Source organism: Canis lupus, chromosome 28 (genome assembly GCF_011100685.1).
Source record: "Canis lupus familiaris isolate Mischka breed German Shepherd chromosome 28, alternate assembly UU_Cfam_GSD_1.0, whole genome shotgun sequence".
NCBI lineage: Eukaryota > Metazoa > Chordata > Mammalia > Carnivora > Canidae > Canis > Canis lupus.
The window spans coordinates 16,983,137-16,990,924 of NC_049249.1; positions in this window are offsets into that span (position 1 = coordinate 16,983,137).

The window sequence follows — 7,788 nt, forward strand, 5'->3', positions numbered from 1 at the left end:
AGAGACACACAGAGAGAGGTAGAGACATAGGCAGAGGGAGAAGCAGGCTCCCTGCAGGGAGCCCAATGAAGGACTTGATCCTAGGACCCCAGGATCATGATCTGAGCCAAAGGCAGGTGCTCAACCACTGAGCCACCCAGGTGCCCCAGATTTTTTCCTTTCTAAAGGGTACAGAATATACTAATATATTATGGCCACTGTTCTTTTTTTTTCTTTCTTAATTTTTAATTTTTTTAAAATTTATTTATGATAGTCACAGAGAGAGAGAGAGAGAGGCAGAGACATAGGCAGAGGGAGAAGCAGGCTCCATGCACCGGGAGCCTGATGTGGGATTCGATCCTGGGTCTCCAGGATCGCACCCTGGGCCAAAGGCAGGCGCTAAACCGCTGCGCCACCCAGGGATCCCTATGGCCTCTGTTCTTTTTTTTTTTTTTTTTTTTTTTTTTTGGCCTCTGTTCTTAAGCAAGATATCCCAAGACCACTTTGTTCTCTAAGTTATATGCATATCTGCTTTGAGGGAAAATGGGGAACTTCTCCACATCCTCTGCTTAGGGCCTCATGTTAAGGCAGATTTTTACACAAGCACACACATGAGCATACACACACATCTTCAAATAGATTGAGGGAAAGGAGTCCCTTTGAAGTTTTAAAATAAAGCAGAATGTTGTAATGTAAATTCACCATGGGGTTGAATTTTATCTGGGGGCCCATATCTTTTCTCAGCAACCTCAAAATGACGAGTAGAGCAAATCACTATTGTATAAATCAGACTGTGATCAGACACTAGGGATGGTACACATTCCACATGGAAAGGCAGTCAGAATCAAACCTTAAAAAACTGCCAGCCAAATGTGCAGGAGTTCTTCTGAGCCAGAAAGAGCCATGCTCCTGGACTCCCCACCCCCACCCCTACCCCCCACCGGCCTCATAGCAGGGAACCACTGGCTTCCCCGGCCTGTGCCCTCTCCCTCCTTTGCTCTATTCTTGCTGCTGTCTACATCTTCTGGTTCTTTCGCCCTATCACTCTGCACCCTTACCTCGTGGTTCAGTTAGGTTTTAAGACCTTCAAATGTTGGAGCGGGCAGCTGTGGCCTTAGATTTCAGCTCCACCGATTCCTATATGCTATATAGCCTAGCTGTTTAAATTCTCTGAACTTCAGTTTCCTGATTTGTAAAACTGGAATAATCATGTCTTCTTCATGGGATAAGGACAAAATGATAATATATGGCACTTAGCCCATAGCCTCGCTTATGACATGGGTTTAGTATATGCTAGTTATTACTAGTTTTATTATGAATATTTATTCACTCATTCATCTGACATTGCCTTCTCTGTACATCCCTGTTAGCTGACACAGAGTAGGAGCACAGCATGTGTTAGCTGAATGAATCAAGTCAAGAGGAATGAATTCCTCCTTAGGTCGTGGGACATAGCAGGAGTCAGTGCTATCCCTACTTAAGTCAAAGGTAGGACACAGGAAAACTTGGAGAGCCAAAGAAGGAGCCGGGATTTGGGGAGCAGACATCAGCTAGGGATTACTGCCTGGGGTCTGGGCTCATCTGGGTCCTTGGCTCCACTCTGAGTCTCGCCTTGACTACTGCTCAGATCACAGAGGACCCCTCATGTTCATGAATGGCGTGGAGAGGGTCAGGGTCACCTCTACAGACTTCTGTGCCCGCAGGCAGTGCTGCCACACAACCCTGAGCATACGTATGGAAGACAGAGACCATGGCCATTTATATGCCTTGAACATTCCCACCTCTTGTGTTATTTTTGCGGAAAACCACAGATGCATGTGGGAGATGACCAGCTCTCTGCTCCTCCCTTGTGACCTGACCCACAGAACCTGCTCCAGCTGTGATCCCAGCCTCGTCCAGAATAGCCTTCCCTTGGCAGCTCAACACTCTAGATTTCAGCCAGCATTCTTTTGGGAGGAGGCTTCTTTAGGGCGGGCGGTTTTGAGGGAGTGGGGAGGGAGGGGGGGCTTTCGGCAGGACTGAAGGGGAGAGGGAGGGAGTCGGGCGGCGGTTTTTTGGTTAGGTCTTTCTGAGGAGGGTAGGGTCGTGGTGCGGGACTGTTTGTGCTTCTGTTCTTTCTTCTTTCTTTCTTCTTTCTTCTTTCCTTCCTTCTTCCTCCTCCTTCCTTCTTCTCTTCTTTCTTCTTTCTTCTTTCTTCTTTCTTTCTTTCTTCTTCTTTTTCTTTCTTTTTTCTTTCCTTCCTTCCTTCCTTCCTTCTTTCCTTCCTTCCTTTCTTTCTTTCTTTCTTTCTTTCTTTCTTTCTTTCTTTCTTTCTTTCTTTCTTTCTTTCTTTCTTTTCTTTTTCTTTCTTTCAATGATTTTTGCGGTTAATGAGGTCTCCCTTCCACCCTGCCCCTTGCCATTCTCTAGTTACGTGACTCTGGCTATCAACTTTAGTAACCATCCAGCTATCTATTTATACACCACTGGGCTTCTCAGCTCTTCCTGCCCAAATTCTTCCATGACCCCTTTCATTTTTCACAACCACAGCAAACAAGGTATGTCTCAGAGAAGATGGTTATTTCTCTAATAAAGAGTCTCAGAAAATGAAGAGACACTGCTGTCGAATAATTAACAAAAACTTTGTTGGGACCCGTGGCCTTAGACTGAGTGTTTGGCAGCTCAGTTAGTGCCCCTCTGGAGGCATCTTAATATACTATGGAGTTTTCTCACGATTAAAATAGAACCTAATCATAATGATGCCTGCAAGGAATAGTCCCTCCCTGTCAATCATATTGATCACAGAGCTCTGTATCTCCATCGATTGATTAAGTCCTTCTTGAACATTTGTTGAACTCTGTGTTGTGCTGTTTGCTCCAGGGAAGTGGCTGGGGAGCTTTTGAAGAATAGATCCTCGAGCCTCACTCTGGGATCTCTGGGCATCCAAAGCTCTCCACCAGACTCTCCTGTGCAGCCAAGCTTGAGAACTGGATGCCAGGGGAGCAGAAGAGAACAGGTGGTCCTCACTGTCTGGAAGCTCAGCAGTGTGTTCAGCGGGTAGCTGCCGTGTGCCTGAATAGGGCCGGGCACTCTTGCGTCCATAGTAACTCATCTTCTCAGTTCTTTACCTTAATTGCTTAGGTTTCTTAAATTCTAAGCATATAGATGCTGATTCCAAGACTCAGAATCAAAGCTATATGGCCTGCAGGTGCAGGGCTTATCTCCAACCTGAAGCTCTCTGGCTACAAAACCCTCAAATTTTGTACCCTACCAAGTAATTTATGCTAGGAAAAGACACAAGGCCATGTATAATTGAGGGCTGACTCCTTAATCTGGTTGGTCCAGTAGGCGTTTAGAAGGGAAAGGGTGAGATGCGTGGTGTTTGGAGAATGCAACCATTATTCTTCTGAGGAGGTTAAATTAAAGTGGGACCAGATTCCCTCAACAAGCTTGGAAAGCATAAACAGACAATGCTTCCTCCATTCCTGGGCAAAATGAGAGCTTTTCCTGTGTTTGACTTATACGTTCATTATAAACAGGTGTGTGTTGGGGGAAGGAGGTGGATGGACTTGATAATTTACTTGCCAGACTGGGCCTCCTGGAATCTGTGATCCTCTGGGGGATCATTTGCATCTTCCACTTTGTAGGTTTAGAACTTCAGCTTTTTCAGTTGGCTTGGCATTGAAATTCTGGGGAACAGGTCTGCTGTGGCCAAATAGGACTTTGCTCCCAGGGGAATGGGGTGTGTAGGGGAGTGTGGAGTGCTGGTGTGGAAATTTACAACAGAAGCTCTCCCAGCCGCATGCACCTGTGGGAATATTGCATCCTGGGGGCTGGGGGTGAATGAGGGTGCTTGAGAAAGCCCCCACTGTAGATCAGATTATTGTCTGGGAGCCCAGAAAAGAAGCAAAGGGTGTTAGGTATTCACCAGGAATATTGCTTCCTATTTATGCTGAAGATATTTTTGCCTTATTCAGAATCAAACCACCCATAAATAAGGCAGGGATACCTCAAAACATTCTCTCATTTGTCTTGCTGCACTCCCTCCAACACATTATAACAACTTTATCAAGGTAATTTGTAATTAATCAGATACAACTTAGCTCATTGATTGCATGTTTGTCTCCTTGATGGGTCTTTATTTTTTTTTAATTGTGGTAAAGTATACATAATAGAAAATTTACAATTTTAACCATTTTCAAGGGTATAGTTCTGTGGCATGAAGTACATTAGTACTGCTCTGCATTCATCACTCCCATCCATCTCCAGAACTTTTTCATCTTCCCAAACAGAAATTCTGTCTACATTAAATACCAACTGTCCATTTGCCCTTTCCCTGGCCCTTGCGAATTAAGGACACTTGGGTCACCCTAAGAAGGAATTCCTTAAGTGTGTAGCAGTCTGACCTGGGGTTGTATGTAACCAGAGTCCTAGAGCTCCCCTTCACAGATCCCAATTCCATGGTCTGGAGGGAGGTCTGGGGGCCTGAGCTACTGTGGTTGTGATATAGGAAGTCCACAGATTATAGAACTGGAGGTTCTTTCAAACCTGGTGCACTAACTGTCCCCGGCTCCCAAAGCCCACCTCTGCCTTAAACTCCTCCCTGGCTAACAGATTCAGAAGATGTGTGATTCCTCTTCCTTTTCTCCAGACACTCCCTAGCTTCTTTCTGGACATATGAGGAACACCAATTTCTGGGCTTTTGAAATATTTATCCTCTACTCTCTGCTTCCTTTACAATCACTCTGCTGCAAGGCTGCTTTTCTGACAGCCCCTTGAGGGCTGTAAGAGGGATAGTGTAAAATGATTTATATATTTCTATTGACTAAAAATTGGGACAATTCCAGGGAAATCTGAGCTCTTTGTGTGTGTGTGTGTGTGTGTGTGTGTATAGATGTTCATGTTTATGTTTCTCCTATGTTAAATGAATGTTTCTCAAGGTGTGGTCCCTAAGCCAGCAGCATCAGTATCATCTGGAAACTTGTTAGAAATGGAAATTTGGGGGCCTCATTCCTGACTTACTGAAACTCTGGGGTGAGCCCCAGAAACCTGTGACTTAGCAAGTCTTCCAAATGATTCTGATGTGCAGCAAGATGTGAGAATCGCTACTTTAAATACATTGCCTAATTCAACTTTCACAAAAGTGCTGAGAGGATCCCCATAAAGAGAAGACAAGGGAACTTAGAGATATTCAAAATTCAAGATAAGGGGGTGGCCCCCCCAAATCCCATTGTCATCTGATTTAGGGGCTCTGAAGATCCTGACAGATGGCACTCTTGTTCACTCCCTTGCTTTTCTAGCAGCTAGTTGTTGCCTGTAGAGAAAATTTCCTCAGGCCCTCGCAAATGTAGACAGGGAGGGAAGGACAAAGAGACCAGAAGTGCATGCAGATGGGAATAAGGGGCTTGGTGTCAGGAGGCCATTTATGAAAAAAGCAGCCAGGAGGTGTCTTTCCACACTGTTTCCCTTTGTCCCATGTGCAGCCAGCTTGCCCACCCTGGAGGGGAACCCTGACTTCCTCTGGAATCAGCAGCTGGCTGTCCTCTGAGGGAGGTGGCAGTTGAGGGTCTGTTGGGGAAGTGTCATTACTCAGGGTGGGCGAGCTCTGAGCATGGTGAGCTAAAAGGGAGCACAGAAGGCCAGCTGTTGGCTCTGGAACTGTGCAGAGATTGGCGCCGGGGACATTTGGTCTCGGCTGCTGCATCCTGTGACCCCAGGAGCTGCAGCGCTTGCTGTTCACAAGCCAGCTGTTTCTGGCAACTCTGAACAAGCATAAAATTCCTCACTGTTTTTTTCTAGCCCTTAAAGTTTGTTCTGATTAGTGTGAAGTTTGTTAATGGAAAATCTACTTGTCTTTCTGATTCTCAGTCTGGTGCAGTCAGAGGCTCCTGGGCATTGGATTATTAGCTTACATTTCTCCCCTGGTCCAGCCTGAGAGTCAGATGAGCGGTGGTGAATTCACTCAACCCATATTGGGGAGCCCTTGCTCTGGGCCAGGCAAGGTTCAGGTGGTGGGATACAGCATTGAGCAAACAGCACTTTCCCTCAGGGAGCTTGCCTTCTAGGGGAAGCAGTCAGAGACTTTTTGTTTCTTTGTAATAATGGTATGAAGAAGGTGAAACAAAGTGATATGGTGTCAGGTATCAATTGGTGCATAATTGATGCACCATCCTAAAATTCAGTGGTTTAAAACACCACACCTGGCACTATCATGGCTCAGTTGGTTAAGCATCTGCCTTTCAGCTCAGGTCATGATCCCGGGGTCCACATCAGGCTCCCTGCTCAGGAACCTGTTTTTCCTTCTGCTCCTTCCCCTGCTTGTGTTTTCTCTCTCTCTCTCAAAAAGGCAAATAAAACCTTTAAAAAGATAAAACACTACATTTATTCAATTCGCTTATAATTCTACAATTGGGGCTGGACTCAGCAGGATGGGTTCTTTTGCAACTTTTGCTGATGGTCACCTGTGTGGCTGCATTGGGCTGGTGAGTTTGCGGGGTCCCGGATCAGCCAGGTCAGCTGGGCCTCCCTCTCTCTCTTTCCTCATAGTCTTGGGGCCTCTCACTCTCCATGTGGCTCCTGCACTTACTCTCTCCAGGAGGGGAGCTGCACTTTCTAACTCAAGGCCCTAGGCTTGTGGAAGCCTAGGGTCCTGGAAGTGGAAACTTCCAGGACTTCCTAAGGCACAGGATCCCCTCTGCATATTCTGTGGTTAAAACAGGCCTCGGGAGCAGCCTAGAACCAAGGGGGTAAGACTCTGGGGAAGCATGAAGACCTAGAGGTGACAGATCGGGGTCACCACTTAAGGACCATCCCAAATATGCTGGACGAGGCTAGACTGACGAGGTGTGAGGTGGGCTAGTCAGGGGAGGCCTCTCAAAAGAAGTAACATCTGAGCTGAGGCCTGCCCGACAGTGCGGACCAACCAGGTGAAGACTGGGGGTGGACATTCTCTTTGGGACAGTCTGGGCCTTCTCTACCCAATGTCCTCCTCCCCTCTGCTTCCCAGGCAGGAGTTGGATGCAGACCCTCTATTGGATAGGGGTGAGAGAAACAGGGAACTGGAGGGAGGAACACTAGGTGCTCCAGGGAGCCAGTCAGCAGGGAGGGACTAGGTGAGTGGCTTAGGGACATTTTCCCAGATTGCCTCAGAGGCATCTCTGGAGGACAGATGCTGAGTCTCTGGCCCTTTGCACAGAACGAATGGACCATGGGGCTTCAACTCTAAAGAGGCTCTTTGTATGTTCTTGGTGGCACCACTATTGTGTCAGTAGCAATTAGTTTGCTTTTTGGGAGGGGAGACCTATATGGAAGTTTCAGGAGTTGTCAAATGTCAAGTGTTGTGCTGAGTATCTGGAAATAGCTCCTAGGACTTTTTTTTTTTTTTTTTTTTTGTAGCAATACAGATAGAATCAAGACGGATTGAACCAGTCCTTTCTCAGAATGTGGTGCAAGGACCAACTGCCCCAGACTCACTGGTGAGCTTGCTAAAATGCAGATGCTCAGTCCCAGTCCCAGATGGGCTGATAGAAATCTATGAAAGACAGGCCCCAGGAATGGACATTTCATAGCTGTTCCCCAATGATTCATACATTTATACAAGCTCAAGAAGCACTGCCTTAAATTTTCTGTGAGTTAAAATTGAATTGCTTGGAAATGAAGTGTAGAATCATTCTCTGAGGTCCAGCTCAAATGTCACCTTCTCCAAGAAGCCTTCCAGATTCCTTTGGAATGAACCTATTCACATGTGACCTGGAGTACTTAGAATACATCACTAAGGTGACCTGGGTGGGGTGCCTGGGTGGTTGGGTGTCTGCCTTCGGCTCAGGTCAT